General features: G+C 47.3%; 1 protein-coding gene across 1 annotated transcript in view; it reads right to left on the reverse strand.

Moving 5' to 3' along the window:
• The window catches only part of LOC146206707 (cell adhesion molecule Dscam1-like), a 463,826-nt gene that overhangs the window by 406,228 nt on the left and 36,623 nt on the right, over positions 1-20,975 (reverse strand). The gene's annotated exons all lie outside the window — the stretch shown is intronic.

A 20,975-nucleotide genomic window follows, 5' to 3' on the forward strand; every position in this document is an offset into this window, starting at 1 on the left:
ATTAAGAAGTTCGCAGGGGTCAAGTGGATGCAGCTAGCACAGGACCGGGTTAAGTGGAGAAATATGGGAGAGGCCTTCGCCCTGCAGTGGGTATAATCAGGCTGATGATGATGATGACGGCCCGAAAGTTTTTCGTTATTATCGGCAATTCAGTGGCTGCTTCTGCAATATCTTTGTACAGCAGGAACATTTTGGCGGTAAATAAATGCTCGCTACTGAACCTACTTGAAATGTTCCACAGCAGAATGTCTCCTTTCGGATACGTCAGGGAAATTGCTTAAGTCGGTTTCAAAAAAGTAAAAACATTTGCAATACTTTGCGCAATCACGCCACCCTAGACTGCCGCAGGAATGCATTTAAAGTGCTCACCTTTATACATTCGGTCGGTGAAACATTCGATCAAGGATCTTCCTCATCGCAAGCTTATATGCTGTAACACGGAAAGCCCACTAACCCATGCAGCCGTATTTGCCTGTCCACTATGCAAGCCATGCAGAGTTCGCGTGCATGGCGTTCCTTATTATCGGTGTGTGTGTTACTGGAAGTCTTCGCGACTTTGCTGCACTTTCTACGCCAGTTCAGTCGGCACTCGATTTGGCAGCGCAGCTAGCGCCACGTGCACTTCGCCACTCGATTTGACACCGTACCGCACGAAGTGTCCTGCACTTCTGCACTAGCTTCCCCCCAGTCCTCTCCATGTGCAATTAGTATGGGTTACATGGCGTACTCCATAACAGACAGGCAGCAGGAAACTCAACGTTCACGTTTGTTTTATTAAAAGGCGCTCTTCGTGTTTGCCGCATTTCCCGCCTGCTACACGACCATGGTGGCAATACACAGCATGACGAAACATAGTGCTGTAACGTACAGAAGGTGATTGCTTCTGTAAGGGACCGACGGGCACAACGGATTAGCGCGGGAAGGCGGGGAAGGTATGTGGCTATGAGCCCAGCTCCTCTTCGGAGTCTTGCAGCATGGTGCGCAGACAAAATGGCGCCGCGAGATGCGGGGTGCGTTACTGGCTGAATGACAGGCAGTGAGTCTCCAAGGAAGGAGACATAGACAGTACTGTGCACACCAGCTTGAGCACGCCGTCTCGACCCTCGGTCGCAGGTGAGACGTCCATTCACGCCAGTGCCTGTGTTGGCGAGCCCCTAGCAAAAGCGGTATGGCCTAGCGACAGGCGAGCAGTGGCAGGGCCACTGACCGCTCTTTTCTTTTTCTCTTCTTTTTTTTGCACCACTCAGCCGCAGTCGCAAATGTGACAAGTCACTGCAGGCGAGGAGTGAGAGAGGGCGGCTGCCGCCCGAGAGGCAACATTACTCATTGACTCCAATGTTGTAACGGCCAGGTGCACAGTGTAATGAAGGAATCATGCGACCCTGGAAGTTTGGTTTCTTTTTTTTTTTTTTTTTTTTTTTTTAGTGAGAGAGGGTTTAGTCCTCTGAAAGTTGGAGTGGGAACTGTATGTCACGACGAATCAATCAGGTTCGTGTTTGTTGTGATTGGACGTTGTGTAAATTAGGGCTGAACCTCAGGGTGTTAAAACCGAGCCCGAGGGTACAGTCCGGCATTCTGGGCTAGGTTTAGATGCTGTACATCGACTATGCCGAGATGGACATATTTCCCAGTTAGCCTGTTCCACCTTGCATCTCTGTTGTAAGTGTTGTTGTAAATACTGTGTATCTAAGTATTCAGTTATTGTTCTGGCAACCTCCTGTCTTCAAGTCATCGCTACATACTGTCTCCGACGGAGCGCCTCTGGCGCAAGGAACCTCCGCTGCAACACGGTATACCGTGTCGGACGGCGCACCCCTGGTGCACAGGGCAAAAGAACCAACGTCGGAACGTTACTGGCGCAGTCGACAGGATTGTCTCTACTGGCCAAGTAGGAGACAAGGAAAGCAGCGGAAGTAGGGGTGAAGACTACAGCAAGTCAAGGCATCGACTACCTCGATTGATAAGATGCAGGCAGCAAGAAGCAGCAGCAGAGGAAACCAGGAGAGGCAGCAGCAAGGACCAGAAGAACGGACCAGGGACACGGTATACTGCTGCCGGTTAGGAAGCGCAGCGCGTCGGTCAGCGGCGGGTCTACGCAAGTAGGCAGCAACGTACCCAAGGCCCGAGGCGAGCGGTAGCACATCGCAGGCTCTACTGAAGGCGGCGGCGGACATCGACACTGGACAACGTTCAAAAGGGATCAACACATCGAAACCGTGAGCTTTCCCGGTCCCATTGTTCGGGTCGCTCTCTGCGTTCGAGCCGGTAGTGCAGCTTTAAGGGTGCGTGGGTCCGCATGGATAATTTCTGAGCTGAAACCTCGGTAAAGGGAAACAAGTAGAAATGGATAAAAGGCTAATTTTGAAAGCGGAACAGGCGCGGTTGAAGGAGCTACAGGCCGAATTGCAGAGACTAAAGGGAGGAAATGCGCCCAGTTTCGGGTGCAGTGAGCTCGATTTGGACCGTGCGATTGAAATTGCTATAGCAGAGCGCCATGAAGCTGATCGGAAGATAGCTGTGGCAACACGGTGAATGAGGGCAGTAGGCGCAGAAATGCCCAGCATAGAGCCACTAGGTACACAACTGGAGCCGGAAAACAATTGCTTATTAAGCAGTGAAGTAACGGTGGACAACCAGTCGGTTAACAGTAGCATCTGTTTGTCGGGCAAAGCTACAGAAAGGACAGGAGGCGAGGCTAGGCTTCCGACAGGGCGCGAAAACAGTGCAGCTTTACCGCCACCCGGGAGGCCAGCAACGAAAACGAGCAGCCCTGCTCTGATTGCCCAAGAGGAATCGAGGCAATCGATTGCAAAGTGCCTGGTGGCAGACTGGACAGCTGTCAATTATTGACTTGCTCCTTGAGTGATGATATCATTGCGGCTTCCCCAGCGTCAAAAGATCAAAAGGAAAGCGGCCAGGCATCGGCAAAAAGCGAGTCCCATGAAACGGATTCTGCGGTGCCGCAAAAGCAGCCTCAGGCAAGCGCCGAGAAGGAGCGGTTCGAACAGCGAGAACCTAGTACGGAGAACCGACGCGACCTCGTGGAGCTAGCGAGAGGTGAAAATACCTCGCATGTGCAACGGCGCACTGCGCCTAGCATATTGCATGAAGTGCCCTGTACTATACTGTCCTCAGCAGAAGCCTCTCCTTTCGAGGCTACGAATGGAGACGGGCCAGTAGGACAGAATATAGAAAGGGCCGTGCAAGTTTCAAACGCGCTCAACGGAAGCCTGACCGCGTCGTCCGAGAATAAATCATTGTCGCTGGACAATATTAAGTCAGGAGACAGGAAGGCAGCTCCTGCAGTCTCAATGTTCGATGTGGCCACGGAGCCGACAAACGCCTGTCAGGCGGGGCACGGCGTTCAGATTGTCGCAAAGGGAATGGGGCGAAATGTTCCCAGCGAGGAAAAGGGTCAGTGGACAGGTGGATGGCTCACGCATTGCAGGCACGCGTGAGGTACCGTGCTATCTATTGCTCAGTATGCCAGACTACGCGTCGCACGGGCTTGGTTAACTCGTGCAAAGGAGGTAAAACAGGGCAAGGTACAAAACGCATTGCCGCCGCGTAAAAAAACAAAAAAGAAAAAAAAGAAATTTAACACTAGGATCAGCTACATAAACATGCAAGGAGGTAGAAAAAGAGCGAAATGGCTAGAGATAGAACAGCAGTTGAAGGATGACAAAACAGGTGTGTACGCTCTTTGCGAGACTCATCTCAGGGATCTAGAAGATCCGCCGTTTATAGAAGGCTACGTCTGGGAAGGGTGCAACAGAACGAGAACGGAAAAAAAGGGTGGAGGGGTAGGTATGTTGATACACCAGGGAACAAATTGGCAAAGAATTAAATCATCTTGTAAAGAACATATCTGGTTTTCAGGAACAATTGCCGGCATAAGGACATGGCTAGGGGTAGTTTATTTAGGAACAGGACATTAATGCAGGCAAGAAAACAGGGATCTTGTTGAATGTCTCAGTGACGATATAAGCCAGTTTGGAAACGGCGCCAGTTTGGAAACGGGGCCAATATTATTTTACTGGGGGACATGAAAGGCCACATCGACGATCTGGATGGATACACGGATTGTAACGGCAAGCTAATGCTAGATTTATGTGAGCGACACGATCTAGTTATAGTAAATAGAGAAACAAAATGTGAAAGCCAAATCACGTGGTAATTCCGCAACAGGCAGACGACCATTGACTATTGTCTAATGTCGCAGGAAATTTATAGCAAGGTAACAAAAATGGAAATAGACGAAAAAGGGGAGTGTAGTCTGGGAAGTGATCATAAACGTATTAGTCTGCAGATGGGGCCCTTGATGAAAAGAGAAATGGAACTTAGACAAAACATAAACGCAAAATTAAACGACGATCAAATAGCGCAGATAGCAGCAGACATAGAGGAAGCAATAGAGAAAAGCCCCATGGAAGACTGGGATTATGAACAGGTAGAACTACTCATAAGGAGGAAAATTCAGGAGGTTAAAGTAGCAAACCGCTGGAATGGAAAGAGGAAGCCACGGAGCTGGTGGAATAAGGAAATCAGGGAAGCTATTGAACAACGACGGGCTGCTTCAAGGGAACACCGAATGGCAAAGAAAGCACAGGTATCTCAGGAGGAAATCGACCAAAAGTGGGGATCATATCAACAAAAGAAACTTCAAGTGCAGGCCCTCGTCCAAAGTAAAATAAGACAGTCCACCGATCGCTGGATGGCTGATATACACGATGCCTCTAGAGGCGGAGCAAGAAAATTCTGGAACCATATAAGCTGGCTAGGGAAGAAGAATCAAAGAAAGCAGGATCGGATTCAAGATAACGAGGGAAATTGTTTAAAGGGATATAACGCAGTGAACTACATTACATCAGTTATAGCCGAGTCATTTAAGAGCGACGATAGGGTAATCTCCGCAAATCAGGAAGCAACACAAGGTAGCAGAATACAAAGCAGCTTAGAACTGACCAATCTAAACTGGAAAAAGGCAGAAAAAAATATTCCTAAAAACACATCTACAGGAATACATGGAATTCCGATCAAGCTGATTAATGAACTCGGTCCAAAAAGTAAGGAAACGTTGTTAAAAGCTCTGGAAACAGTCATAACAGATAAGCAAATTCCGGACAGCTGGCGGCAGAGTAAAATGAATTTGATTTATAAAGTGAAAGGAGACAGGATGCACATAAAATTCTACAGGCCGATTACCATAACATCTGTTATGTACAGGTTAGCCATGCAGGCGGTGAAATTAAAGGTGCAAGCATGGGTTGAAAGTAACAAGATACTCGGAGAACTTCAGAACGGCTTTAGAAATGGTAGGCGCTTAGATGATAGCCTGTTCGTGCTTACCCAATGCATCGAAATATCTAGAGTGGAAAATAGACCTTTGTATTTAGCCTTCCTGGACATAAACGGGGCGTACGACAACGTAAGCAGGGAACTCCTGTGGAACATATTAAAAGAAGAAGGTATCGGTTATGAGATAATAGAGTTCCTACAGAAAATATACCGGGGTAACAAAGTAGAAATTACGTGGGAAGGGATAAGAAGTACGGAGGATATCAAAGTATGCAAAGGATTAAGACAAGGCTGTCCTCTATCACCGGTGCTGTTCATGCTTTATATGATAAACCTGGAACGGAGGATACAAGACAGTAACCTAGGTTTTAACCTGTCATATAGATTAGGTGGAAAGGCGGTAGTGCAGCGCCTCCCCGGTTTGATGTATGCAGACGATATTGTGCTGCTAGCTGAGAGTCTGGAAGAATTGCAAACTCTATTTAAGTATTGCGGAGACGAAGGGGACGCTCTGGGCTTCAGTTTCAGCGCAGTTAAGTCGGGTCTGATGATTTTCAACGGCTCAACTGATCAGGGTCTTAAAATACAAGGCCTTGAAATACCTAGAGTAGCAGAATATAAATATCGGGGGGTATGGGTAAACGAAAGATTGGCATACATTGGAAAGCATGAGTAATCACTTAAGGCCAAAGGGCGAAGGAATGCCGGAATAATGAAGCATAAGGCATTGTGGGGATACAATAGGTATGAGGTTTTGAGGGGTATTTGGAAAGGAATTATGGTGCCCGGACTTACTTTCGGAAAGGTGGTTTTGTGCCTAAAATCAGAGGTACAGTCGACATTAGAAACAAATCAGAGATCCGTTGGACGATTAGCACTAGGTGCCCACGGCAAAACTACAAATGAGGCGGTACAGGGAGATATGGGCTGGGCATCTTTCGATGTACGGGAAGCTCAGAGTAAAATATTATATGAGGAACGCCTGAGGAAATTGGACAGTAGCAGATGGGCAGCTTAAGTATTTAAATACCTGTACCTAAAAAGCGTTGACTCACAATGGAGGAAAAGGACTAGGAAACTAACTAGTAAGTATGCTAGTAACAAGGACGGAGAAATAAAGAGCATTAAGCAACAGGTGAAAAACACAGAAGGAAAAAATTTGATAAAATCGATGGAAAAGAAACAGAGTGTGGAATTATACCGAAAGTGGAAAATGCAGATCAGGAAGGAAGATTTCTTTGATAACTCAAGAGGCAGTGCCCTACTTTTTGAAGCTAGATCAGAGTGCCTTAGAACACGCAGCTACAAAAAGAAATTTAACAATGGAGATGACGCATGTGCTGTATGTGGAAACTCCAGTGAAACAATTGACCATATTATACTCGAATGTAATGGTATCCATCCGGAATTTGGTGCAGGCGCAATCACTGTTCCTGAAGCTCTGGGGTTTAGAGGTAACAGTGGCCGGGTGAATAAACCCGCGGTGGAAACTAGCAAAAAACGACTGGAAGATTGGTGGCTTAAAAGCAGAGAAGTGACATAATGTTAGTAATGTAGGAACAAAATTTAATAAATAGAATGATGGTTTAGTTAACCATTCTAAATCAATAAGTAAGATATAGGGAGAAAATTGAGCATGATAGCTACTGCTACCACCCCGTTTCAAAGGGGACGCTCCTATATTCCATCCATCCATCCATCTCGGGAAGACGCCTGGACATACGTCCCTTTGAAACCGCCGCCCGCGCGCAACCGAGCAAGGGCAGCGATCGGAATGTTTGGGCCTTAGGTTTGTGTGTTTTGTGTTTTGGAAGCGCAACCGTCGGCGCTGTTTGCCTTTGTGACTACTGGCCACCTCTTGCGTGAGCTGAGGGAAGATATTGGAGAGAGTGTAAATCGCAGATATGTGTGGTAATGCATGAAAGGTGTAACGGGGGTGAGCGGTGCTATGCACCTACTTCTTATTTGATTAACTATCAAATCGGCCATATTTTTTTTATTACGTGGGGATGAAAAGTTTCTGATGACTTGCTGCGATGCACTTCTTTTCACCCAGCATTGATCATGTCGCATGAGCTGCACGACTGCTTACACCAGCGACACAAGGTCACCACAGTCAGCCTTCGCCACTTAGCCCACGCATCAGTCTGTCATAATCAATACTCCACCGACCGCCAACAGGCAGTGAGTTAAACAAGTAAAGCCTAAGTCAACTCATTACCGCTGCACCTAGCGGACATCTGGCGACGCATAGCGGGTATAACGCTGCCAGTGTAAATAATCATGGATTTTAAGCCTAGGACTCAGTGACGGTCAGCCCGCGCCACTGCACAACGCAATAGAAAGGCAGGAGCAAAACTCTCACAAGTTTCATATAGCTGCTGCCACCTTAGGTGCTTATAACAATTCGCAGCTACAAGTACTTCTCACTTGAGATGCCCACTTCGAATAAATGAGGAACCTTAGATACAGCTAAGAAAACCTCGCGCTATAGATGCACAGGTCGGAAGCAGACGAACGTTCCTGCACTTTTGCACTCTATTTGTGCTCTACAACTGAGAGTGCCAGTCTGCACTCGTGTCGCAAGAACTGGCTCGCCACCCGCCGACGGAAGTGCAACAAGATCGAGGATGCCTTCGGCTGGGGAAAAAACAAAGTACAGCAAAATCACTACTGCGGGGGTTCAATGCATGCCTGCACCAATGACCGAGTTTAACAGAGGGCAATGGAGAGATGGCAAATAACAGCTGCATAGCTTTTTCTTTCCCGTCTTACATGCAACCGTTCCGGCGAGAGGTAATACAATTTATTCCCATGGTTCGTTAGCGTGTCTCTTTCTTACAGCGGTGAACGGCCCTCTACGTACCTTGGTGCTAGGCAATAACAAAACTCCAGTCGAGCGCAAACGCGGAGATATACCTCGGAAACCGGTAAGATTGTTGTTGTTTTCCTCCTTTTTATATTAAAAATCTTTGCCTTAAGTAACTGCCCAGGCAAGGAAACAGCCGCTGCATCATCAGAAAGCGCTTTCACGCAATTCTGGCAATTACTGTGGTCTCTCAGTTTTTGCTCACGACCGCACTTGCGACATTAAAAGAGAAGCAATAAACTGGCGGTTAGACTTGTACTATATTTATTTGATCATTCACTGTGTGACACGCATACGGTTGGGTTCTTGTACCTGCGTGGCCGCTTAAATGAAACGAATGAACAGAAAGCTGCCGAAAGAAACAGGCAGGATGCGAAGCTTGAGAGGGTCATACCTAGTTCTGGTCGCGCGCACTTCTTCAATGGGAAGCTTTTTATGAACAAAATTTTTTCTCATCGGTAGAATTGCGAAATAACAATCAATATATTTTTGCATTTGTTCCTGCTATTTATTTCCAAAAGCGCCTCCTATTGGTTTTCTATGCCTGTCTAATCTACTCAGTACGAGCGCAGGAGAAATTTGAAAAGCAAGGTTTTGCTACGCACTCGAAGATTGGGCCATATCGAGTAATAAGTTCATACCAGTATCTTAGAGCATTGCCCTGTTGCTTCACAAATAACGGTGATGTCTAAGAAGATTGGACCTCAAAAATGAAAAATGCTTCGACTCTAAGCTCATTAGGATGTCAGTTTGATGTCTCATTCTACTGCATGGAAAATATACGTCAAATAAATGCCTTTAATCCGTATTCATTCCGGGTTCATCACTGTGCAGTAGGCGGTATACTGCATGCAATATATGTACTTTACTAACATGTAAGAAAGCAAGTTTACCATGACCTGCTCTGAAAAAAAAAAAAAAAAAACGTGACGTTGTATCATCTACATTCTAACCCCAGCCACCGCATACATGTCTACAGAGATTGCTCGGTTAATTCGACCCGGTTCACGGGGTCTGTAGTTGTAGCGGCCAGGTCCATATTAATGAAGGTGAAGACGACCTATCTCATCCCTTCAACTGGTCCGGAACTAGCAGCCCCATGAGCTGCAGTTGACTTTAGCCAAGAGCCTTCACTTGATTGGTCATGCATGATTCTAAAGAAGCCTTTCAAAGGCCTGCACGGTGCACTACACCCCTGGTAGCATACACAACCCGTTGCAGAGATCCACAAGTTGTACATGACACCATATCGAAAGTTCGTGACGTCATTTTTCAATGGCTGCCAAGACACAGCTGTGTAATAGGAAATCACCATGCGGACGAGGCTGCCCGTTCTGCCTACAAAGGCAGACGTCAAGTCAGTGTCGCTGTTTCGATAGTTGACACACCGCGTAAGCCCCGCTCTTTGGCGCTGGAACTCGCATTTTCGTTGATGAACGGAGGGGAATTTTGCAGCTCTCGTCACGGCATTGGACCGTGGACCACGCCTTTATCTTCCGCATAACACAGCATGTCTTCAAATAAACATTGCTGTGATTTCTATTGCTCGGTTTTTCGGAGGGGGTGACCTGCAGCCCTGCTTGTGAAAGATGTGGCTGCGAAGAGACGGTCGAGCATCTCCTGTCTGAGTGCCCTGCGCTTGCGACCGAAAGACATACGCCGTGTTCTGCTCTGGACCACCTTGATCCTCGCCCTAGGATAATATCTTCGTATTGTAGCCAGAACAGTCGACTGCTCTTAATGTATACAATGCGCTGTTTTGTCACTTGGGAGCGACTGGCTTGAGTGACATATCGTGACACTGTTCCTCGTCCCTTCTTGCTTCCACCATTAATCCCGTCATTCCTCTCCCCAATGCAGGGTAGCCAACTGGAACACCTTTCTGATTAACAGCGCCGCCGGGGGGGTGCAGTGGTAGGGCGCTCGACTACTGTGCTCAAGGACGCGGGATTGAATCCCGGCCTCAGCGGCCGCTTTTCGATGGAGGCGAAAAGCAAGGCGCCCCTGTGCTGTGCGATATCAGTGCACGTTAAAGAACCCCAGGTGGTCGAAATTTCCGGAGGCCTCCACTACGGCGTCTCTCATAGCTTGAGTCGCTTTGGGACGTAAAACCCCACAAATCAAACCAAATACACAGCCCCACTTAACCAAGCCGCACGAACGCGTGTACTCGACCTATACTCCATTTCATACATTGTAGTCAACGCTGCCGAAGGTACGGAAGTAGTCGGCTGCAAAAACACACAGACAAAATGTATCACTCCGCCTCTCGTCGTGGATAAGTGGTACGGTGCGACCTGCTTGTTCATTTCATAACGCGCCAAGGTTCGATTTGCAGCCTGGCCACTTTTAGAGCGCACCCCTTTGGCGCCCGTTCCTGCGTTTTGCGTCGTCGTCGCCGTCGTCGTAGCCGTCGGCGTTGTCCCTCGTAATCAGCTCCGCAGCCGGGGCAGCGGGGTAAAAAGAAAAGCGGCCAAACGCAGCTCCGAACACCTGTTTTAGACAGGACCTGTCCTGAAATGCGTGACCGACCCCATCCTAAGGGCGAATCATTTCAAAACGCCCTAGTGCAGCATATCCTACTCATTCCGTAAATTTACAAGATCTTCGACCGTATACAAAGAGGAAAAGTAAGATGAAATTCTACCTCTGAGCAACTTATGCCGGCTCGCGGTTTCAAGCGATATAACCGTAACATTCCGTTACTTATATGCTTTTTTCATTTCTTTTTTTTTCCCCTCGTACCTTACAGTGGGCATCAGGCAAGACAGCGGTAGCACGTTTTCACAGTATTTCAGTTGTGACTCTGTACCCTCTTGCATGGAAGCTGGGGCGGCAATGGACCATCCCCGCACGCACACGCCCACACTGCGTCGAGACGCGAGCTTTACTTTTAATCGAATCAAGGAGTTTCTAGTATGCTGAGCGCGCGCTGCTTCTTTCTTTGGGTCAACCCCGAGCCCCTTCCGTCTCTTAGAGTGCACCTCTCACTTTCTCCCCTATTTCGGAGCTGTGCGCGGACACACGTATTGTGTTTTTTGGTGGTTCCATTTCCGGAGCCTTATCACGAACGAAGGCAGCCACAAAATATAATAAAATGAAAAAGAAAGGGACAACGAACTTTGTAGCGGAAAGTGGCCACTCTCGCTTCTCCGCACTTAGGACGTGTGCGTTTCGGATGTCCTTTTTTCGCTGTGACCGTGCGTGTGAGTTGGCGCACGTCTTTCGCGCAGAAAGCGCTCGCTAATTCGGCGGCGGCGCAGACTCGAAAGCTAAAATAAAATCGGCAAAAATGAAGGCAACCAGGAAGAAGAACAAGCCCCAAGATAAACGTGGAGATTTGGAAGCTGCCGCTCGATATTTGCGGCCCCTTCCTTTTTATTTCTTCTACCGTGGGGCAGTTCTATAAATCCTGCAGCGCCAGAAATCTGCGTCAGATTGAGCCGTACCATTTCATACTTCACCCAGAGTTCTCGAAGTAGGGCTTGCTATCTACTTTTTATTCATGTTGATGCAGCTCTAACTTTCCCTATTTTCTTCCTTTTTTTTTTTTGACTCCGGTTACCCCAAAAGCATTACTCCTGGCCCGCCAGACTCAGTTTTGAAAGCTCGATCTTTTGTAATGTTTTACAGCAGCGTGTTCCGTTTTGTCTGGTGGGTAGTCCTCGAGCGCGCCAGGTCAGCGCTGAGCCACCTTGACGCCGTCACCTGAAGCCGCTTACCTCAGAACGCTCGCCATTGTCGCTCCGCACGCCAGAGTAGCGGCAGCCGGGCTGACTGAAAAGCTTGAAAAGTGTGCCGCCGCATCACCCGAAGGCAGACAACAGGAGACAAAAGCGTTCTGCCGCTCTCAACTCCGAGAAACGTAGAGCTTAAAAGCGACGTCTCTCAGCGATGTTTTCGGGGCCGCGGAGAGAAGCCTCGTATATATAAGCGCAAAGTAAGTTTTGGCGCTAGGAATTTGAAAAAAAGAAAAAGATGTTTACGGTACAATTCTCATCCACCAGGCCTGCTTCCCAGCTAAACGCCCAAGCTGGGGTGTTTTCAGGCGTCGTCTTTTAAAAATAGGCGACTGCCACGGAAAGGAGCTTCACTCGAAAGTATAAACAGGCCAGCAAAACGAAAGGTTATCATTGCGTTGTTTCGATGAACTCCGTTCAACGGCAGACGACCACCGGAGGGCGCAATCTGAGCCTCGACAGGTTTCGCGAACTGTCGGGACAAAACAGCACCTCGATTTTTGCCTGTGCTGGCGGTGCTATTGCGTGGTCCAGGTAGAGACGCTGCTTCCTTTGCCTGCGCGTTTTGACCAGCAGCGCTGTCAAAGAGCCAGATTTGATCAACATTTAATGCTTAAGCTCGTCTGGCATTTATTCCTGGATGAGAACCCCGTCTTTCGACGTTATGATCGAAATGTTGCCCTTTTATAATAGGAACAAATACAGGTGTAGTTTGGTTATTCTGTTTTGGCTCATAAGGTTATGTCCTTAGTGACCAAGGTTTCTTCTTTTACGCAATCTTTTTTCTGCAAGAAAAACTAATGAACCCTATTCGGTTTTAGCCGATTTGTGCAATGAGCCGCGTAGTCTAGTTTCTTGTGGCTTCGAACGTTTGTGCAGCATAACGCATTGCTTTATGTACGCGCTAAGGGACAAGGCGAGAAATGTCCTTACGAATATGAACAGGATAGTCAAAGTAGCCGAGGACTTCTATACTGATCTAGTAGCAGAAGTAATCAGGATAATAATGAGATAGGAAGTAGTGAAAAGTCAGACGTTCCGTCAGTGACGAAGGACGAGGTTAAGAAAGCTTTCGAAACTATGAAAGGGGGAAAATCAGCTAGGGAAGTTCAGATAGCTACAGATTTGTTAAAGGACTGGGGGGAAATCGTGTTTTCTAAACTGGCCACCCTTACACGCAATGTCTGGTGTCGTCAACTGTATTACAGGCCAATCAGCATTTTATCAGTTACATATAAGGTGTTTACTAAGGTAATCGCTAACAAAATCAGGACAATTTTAGACTTCAATCAAACAAGAGATCAAGCAGGTTTTCGGAAAGGTTACTCTACTATCGATCATATCCATATATCAACCAGGTGATAGAAAAATGCTCTGAATATAACCAGCCATTATATATTGTTCATTCATTATGAACAATAATTCGACTCAGTAGAAACATCGGCAGTCATACAGGCATTGCGAAATCAGGGTGTAGACGAGCCATATGTGAAAGTACTGGAAGATATCTATAGTGGCTGCACAGCAACCACAGTTCTGCATAAAGAAAGTAACAAAATTCCCATAAAGATGCTAGGCAAGCAGACATGATCTCCCCAGTACTATTTCCAGCTTGGTTAGAGAAAGTATACAGATACTTGGAATGCAAGCAGTTGGGAATAAGGGTTGATGGAGAATACCTCACTAATCTGCGATTCGCTGATAATATTGTCTTGCTAAGTAACTCAGGGGATGCACTGCAAAGAATGATTGATGACCTAGACATGAACAGCAGAAAGGTACGCTTGAAAATCAATATGCAGAAAACTAAGGTAATGTTCAACAGCCTAGGGAAGGTAGCGAAGCACTTGAAGTGGTAGGCGAATTTGTCTACTTAAGACAGGTAGTAACCGCAGATCCAGAGCATGAAAGGGAAATAACTGGAGAATAGGATTGGGATGGAGCGCATTTGGCAAGTATTCGCAGATTATGACTAGCAGTTTACCGGTATCGCTCAAGAGGAAAGTATACAACAGTTGCATCTTACCTGTACTACCTATGGGGCTGAAACGTGGAGGCTAACTAAAAGGGTTCTACTTAAGTTGAGAACAACGCAGAGGGCTATGGAACGAAAACTGTTAGGTTTAACGTTAAGACATACGAAGTGCGCAGAGTTGGTCAAAGAAATAACTCGAGTTAACGGCATCCTAGTGGAAATCAAGAAGAAGAAATGGGCATGGGCAAGGCATGTAGTGCGTAGAGAGGACAACCGATTGACGCTTAGAGTAACAAATTGGATTCCAGAAAGCGTAGAAGAAGGCGGCAGAACGTTAGGCGGGCGGATGAGGTTAAGAAGTTCCCAGGGGTCAAGTGGGTGCAGCTAGCACAGGACCGGGTTTATTAGAGTAAAGAGAGGTCTTCGCCTTACAGTTTGTATAGCCCGGTTGATGATGATGATGAGGATGATGATGAATGCATTGCGTGAATACAGGACATGAGCAGATATCAGAGGACTTGAATCAATGTTTCAGGAATAAAAGAAATTTCGGACGCGAACTAAACCAGATGCATTAGGCTCACACTATAGCCTTGAGTAGCTCAGGCTATTTTTTATTTCTTCCTTAACTAATTGATTAAGTAAAGCTCTCTAAATATTGAAAAAAAGAACATGTCGGAGCGTTTCAAACCCCCATTGTGCTGCTATCAAGCGTGTAATGAATGAGCAAGGTCGCTGCCACGGGGCGATTGTGGCCACAGAGGGGCAACTAAACGTTGTGCCGGTTGTGCGTATCCGGGCTGCCATATGCATGCCATTGTCCGAGCCGTCGCCGCAACCAAGAATTGAGAACCGTAACCGAGAATCTTGTGAAAAAGATTTCGCGATTCAGTAAAGTAACTTTATCGCCTTTCGGGCTCAAACCCAGCTTCTGTGCATGTTATAGGCGGGCGCGAAAGACGTAGCGCACGAAGGGTGGTTTGCACCAAGCGTGTCAGAAAGACGCCTTGGGTACGCGTTGTGGCATGTATCGGGTTACGTACTAATGTTACAGTAATAACAATTTGAAAATTTGAAATAGTATAAACAATTAAAGTTAACAAATTCTGTAATGAAAGCCGGTGGCCTATAATATTGTTTTACTCCATCCCCCTCAACCCCCCGCCCCTCCACAATTATGCCCGTAAGGCCGCTGTAGGTGTTTCGAATAAATAAATAAATAAATAAATAAATAAATAAATAAATAAATAAATAAATAAATAAATAAATAAATAAGTAAATAAATAAATAAATAAATAAATAAATAAATAAATAAATAAATAAATAAATAAATAAATAAATAAATAAATAAATAAATAAATAAATAAATAAATAAATAAATAAACGCACTGTCATGTCTACGCATAAGGAGAAGCTTATGCGTCCTCCTAATTTTTCTTTTTTTGAAATCGATGTTGTGAACACTTTGTTACTGCCACCAATTGGGCCGATCGTTCCAAGGAGCGCGACCTTATCAAACGCTGATGTTCAACAGCCGTTGGGGGGCTGAGCAGCGTGCCCTTCGCGGCAGTACACACCTCTCTGCGCGAATTCCATAAGAGCAGACGCGTGACAGAGGAGGTGCCGGAGTGCTCAAGCTTGAATTTTCGAGTGGTGCAGCCCTCCCAAACATCGTGCAAGCCGTTCACCTTACGCGCGTGTGCACGTCGTCCCCCGCCTACGCTGCGGACGCCTTTTTCCTTCTTCAACTTTGCCGCCATTAATCAGAACCGCTTCGGAAACTCGTGCGAGGCGTCAAAACCCGAGCGTGCATTAAAACGTCGTTAGGACGCAGGACCCGCGGTTCCCTGCGCATAATTCGATTGGTCCGCGCGCGAGCACTAAGATCCAAAAGCGCGGAGCGATGCTAACGACGTCGATCGGCGATGTTTGGCGAGGTCCTCCGCTTCGGCCGCTTTCGGCGCTCGAGGAGCAGTCGCGCCTGAGATTCGTCGGCTCTTCGGGCTGCTTCGCTGGGTCCTTGTTTGTCCTGTCGTTTCTGTGTGTCTTGTTTTGCTCGTTAGGAGCGCGTTCCGCGCCATGCACAATGTACATACAAAATCGCCCTCCAGTGAATCAGCATTTCCACTGCCGGTTCAATTGGTGCCAAACGGAGGAAACGCCTTTGGCAAACGCTGTGCAATCCAGAATGACCGAGTGACGCTTGTCTTTGTTGTATAAACAGTGCAGGCGAAAAACAGGGAAGATTTTTTTATTGGACCTCTCATAATATGTGCTGCGGGGCATTTTGTGTTCGTAGTTATTTAAGCGCTAAGGAAGACGACCCAACAGACAAGGACAGGAAGAGGCACTATTAAGCACAGATGAACGCGGAAGAAGTGGCGAAACACTAATAAAACGCCTTTTAGCGCTTAAACAGCTAGACCATGCATCAACAACCCTCATCAATGCATATTGCTGGAATTCCTTTCTTTTACAGTGCACATCTCGTGCTTTGTCATCCTGCGTATATTTCGGGTAATGACAATTTGGATGAAAAAGGATAAGTGCGGGACCGCGATTCCACTATGAAGTTTTCTTTTAAACTGGCCGCAGTGTCCCGAGCGCAGGGACTTTGACCCGACCCACTGTTTCATTTGAGCGTTCAATACGCTTTCTATGGCGGTCAGCCTACAGCCTCGCAGCCCGTTCTTCTGCTATTACAGCAGCTCGTACCATTTTCTGCCTCTCGCATTTTCTTTTCAGATATTTATGTCGCTTGGCCTCGTCTTCAGGACACATAAACTCCGCTCGGCGATTTTGCTTGGCGTTTTGGCACAGAGTTTGGCAAAGTGCTAATCGTCTTTATTTCACGGCATACAATTGAGGTGGACAGTCACTGCGTCACAAAGAAGACCATCAGGCGCCACACGCAAGAAAATGTTGAAGAAGCGGGGGGCTGCCACAGAGGTATCTGTAGCGCATGCCGTCGTCCCACTCGCTGCTTCGTTGTCTCGGCTGGCGTCACAGCTGCTGCGGCAAACAGCCAGGTGGCTGGCGTAGCAGTTGCTATGCATTGGAGGCATCACCCAACCTTGAGGAGAACGATGGCTGGTGGAGTGTCTTCGCCCTACAATTCTTTTGATTGCGAACTTTCATTTCATTTCTTTATTTGCACAGAAATCATCCTGGAAGGGCCCCACAGCTATAAGCCGTTATAACAGCTTGATGGGGCCATGGAACCCTATCACTTGGCAGATGGCAATTCAAATGCGCATTAATTTCGAGAATTTAATGCGTTATATTGCTGACTTTAACTGAACTTTGCCCACTCAGCAGATTTCCCGCAGAGGCCGAGTCGCGTTAGTGTGCAGCGCAGAATATAACTGCCCGGCGCTTCGACAACGAGGAATACTTGCTAGATAACTACCATTGCCGGACTACTCGTTGCATGGGAGGATAAGGACGTGCAGAGAAGCTTGGTTATTGATTAATTGTGCTTAATTTCCCAAATCGGCTTACACTCTGAGAATAGTGAAGAAGCGACACATGGCTACACTAAAGGATCAGTGTAAGTATTCAGCATGAACAGATGGACCATATGATCTTACATTGACATTCTGTCACGCGAAGATGTTCTGAGACGAACCCCATAAATACGCAAATAACCATGCGTTCACTTAGATAGGTCATACCGTTACCTAACACATCCCCGCAGCACTGCAGTCGAGACAATATCGATTATTGCTTCCCGTTTGAAGCGCAACCCACGACTATGAGAAGCCTTGCAGCCGCCTTCAGTTACGACTCGGGGTAACGAGCCAGCGGTCCGTGCACGCACGCTGAATTTGCAGACGCCATAAAAACTATTTGCTACGCAGCTGAATGCAGTTCGCCGGTAATGTCCAGTGCTTTAGTACCCGTCATCATCATGTGATCCGTGCTATCAACTATATTTTGGTTCTCAGGCTTTAAAAGTTATACTTTGGTTTTCCCCTCGTGCCCGATGTTTCTTCCTTTTTTCCCCTTGTCACTTGGTTGTTTGTTGTCCGCACGTTGCTCAGCCTAGGTGAGCTGCATATACGAGCTCTGAAACAGACACTCCCGGTATTACCTGCGCTCGTCCCTTTTTCGTGTGCAACAAAGAAGCTTACTATAACACAAAGTTTATTTACATATATTGTGAACAGAACTTAGGATGATGCTGCAGATGTTTCGCATGGGCAGGAAACAACCTGACATGAAACGCACCGTGGGTACAGAGCCTTCACATAGCGTTGCCGTTATCCAATAGTGTAAGCTTCGCAACGGTGCTTCTTTGCATGAACAGATGCGGCGCAATTCCCTCGATAGAAAATAAAACACTCTCTCCACACTCCACGCCTTCAGGGCACGGCAGCACCGAGGGATTCCTCCGAGCACACGAAACCATCTGTGCTCGACTTCTCGCGGCGTCGAAAACCAGTGATTCTGGCCACGCGTATTTGTCAGTTCTTTTCTCGGCCAGAGCACGCCAGCGGCAAAGCACCTGTCGCGAGAGAGCGAACGCGAGCGCGTGGCGGCGTCGCCGTCGAGCGTGTTTTTTCCTCCGTATAGGCGCCATACGCGGCGTAATACGTGCTGCGAGCTTCCGTGCTCCGCAACCCCGCCCTTCTTCGCCAAAGTTGCCTTGAAAGTTATTGATTTGTCATTTGGAAAGCGCTTGATTTTGCCACCCCCCGCCCCCTCCCCCCCGCCTTCTTCAGACCAGCAGCCGCAACAGCTGCTCCCTTGCCCCGACAACGAAGGCGCGTCCTGCATTTTGCCGTCCCGACGTTTTCACGACAGCTGTGCCAAAGAAAGAGTTCTTTTATTGTTCATCTGTTCGCTTTCTTTTGCAGGCCTCGCTGCCTTCACACCCCTTCCGACAGATTCTTCTCAATGGCCTCTTCCCCATTCTCATTTACTTAGTTCTACTTCCGCATTTTCTCCTCTCGGCAAGTTGCACGTACGACGATATACGCCTTCTTTTTCACCTGAACATTCCTGCCCAACGCTATCGCCGCAGGAAAGCCTTCCTTCTTCGGCCGTGGTTATTCGCGATAGAAGTACCCCCTCCGCTGTCTTACCCTCTGCTTTTCGCCATCTGTCTGATAACCTCGCGTTTTATTTTCCTCGTCGCTCGATCCGTGCCGCTGCTGCCCTGATAGCGCCACCCTGCCGACAGTGCCACTCCCAGCCCCCTAGTTTTCTTCATTCCTTTGTGCCCTTGTCACCGCATTTCCATTGCAAGGCGCATCTGCTTTTTCGCCTGCTTTGACGTTGAAATGAAAATGAGCGTTCCCTGTGCGAACGCAACTTACAAAAGAGGCGCCACTGCGATTGCGTTTCGGGGACGAGTTCCTCCTGCCGGAACACTCTTGAGTGTCAAGGAGGCCCTCGCTAAAAGGGAAACACAGCCTCCCAGATCACCTTTCAGTTGTCCTTGCTTTCTTCGGTGCCTTGCATCATCTTTTAATGCAACAGCGTCAAAGGCCCCGTTCTGCACAAAATCTGGCGCTGTCACTGTTGTGAACGAAAATTACCGGCATCACTCTGGCAGGTGGTAATTAGCGATCGACATGACCGGCCACTGATTAGTCGGTTGGTTTGTGACGTCTGTCATGACATGGCAGGAGCTTCCCCTAAGCTCTGGATCTTGAGAAAGACATGCTATCCCCATGCTCCGATTCATACATTGCAGTCAACGCAGCCAAGGCTACAGCTCTTCATCGCGTCCCTCGTCCGCGTCGTAATGTAGTGCGCAAAAAATAAAAATTGTAATGAAATAAAAATTCATGACTTTGAGCTGATAATTAGTAGAATAATACAAGTTTCGTGGTTTGCAAAAAAAAAAAAACAATACTGATTTTGTTTTACGCTTTCTAATACAGAGTGCCTTACTTTCTGGTTTCCTTCGGCTCCTCCTGCCCCAGTTCGCAGGTATAGCATTGGTTTTTAGTGTGTGAAAATGGCGTCGGTATCTCGCTTGTTTTCTTGGCCCGTTGCGACTACAAAAGCATCTCCTGATCGCCTCATTTCCGACCTGAAGCCTACGAAGATTTTAAAGTGTACATGCTGATGATTGTCAACGTCTACGCTAGCAAAGAAGCGCTTTCCTCAGGAGGCTGAGCGTGAAGTTCTGCAGTTGTCAAGGTTAAACAAAAGCTCTCTCTGACAGAATAAAATCACCACAAAAAAGATCTAGCAGGGTGATAATATCCAGTTCTTGTAGTGTGGAGTATGACAGCTTTACACGCAACGCCATCCCACTCGCTTCATCGTTGTCTGCCGAATGCCAATGCTGTATTTTTCAAAGCATTTGTTCCAGTTTGATATTAAGCGCGCAGTTATATAAAGCTCGCATTTCGAATTTGTCCCTAGTCATACTTAGAAAAAAGAAAAAAAGCCCCGCCATGATGGTGCAGCGATAGAGGGCTCGACTGCTGTGCCCAAGTATGCGGGATCGGATCCCTGCCGCGGTGGTCGCTTTTCCATGGGGGTGAAAAGCAAGGCGTCCGTGTGCTGTACAATGTCGGTGCACGCTAAAGAACCACAGGTGGTCGAAACACCATAAACCAAACCTTAAACTTCTAAAACAAACCAAACCAAATATTAAAGTTGAATGAAAAATTTGACGACGATTACGTTACTTCCTTATGCGAAACTTGAGCGCAGGTCATCAGCTGTTTCACCTTTTCGGTAGATTGAGGCAAAGTTTCGAGCAAGACATGTATGTACAATTACAGACAATTCTTTTTATTTTTCAAGCATATTCCTTCAAGAAACACTCCACTAACAGTTCTTGACTATCATGAAGGAAGCTTTATGGTCGGAGAAATGAAGAGAGTAATTAAGTTATCGGGAGGTGGCGTTTGGCCCCCTTATCACCCGCTGTAGCCGAGCAGCCGCAGCCAGAGCATTTTCGAAGATTTTCTGGCTCCTTCCAACCCCTCCACTTTCTGCCGTGAAGCACACAGACGTCTCTTGTGTGTGCAAATACGGAAGCATCGGGCACGCCGGCATAAGCCAATCTGCCAACGTGCGCTGCTCATAGTGCAGACACATTTTTCTGGCAATTGATAGAGGGCACTGA

The sequence above is a fragment of the Amblyomma maculatum genome, chromosome 1 (assembly GCF_055883805.1).
Source record: "Amblyomma maculatum isolate TAMU_Amacu chromosome 1, ASM5588380v1, whole genome shotgun sequence".
NCBI lineage: Eukaryota > Metazoa > Arthropoda > Arachnida > Ixodida > Ixodidae > Amblyomma > Amblyomma maculatum.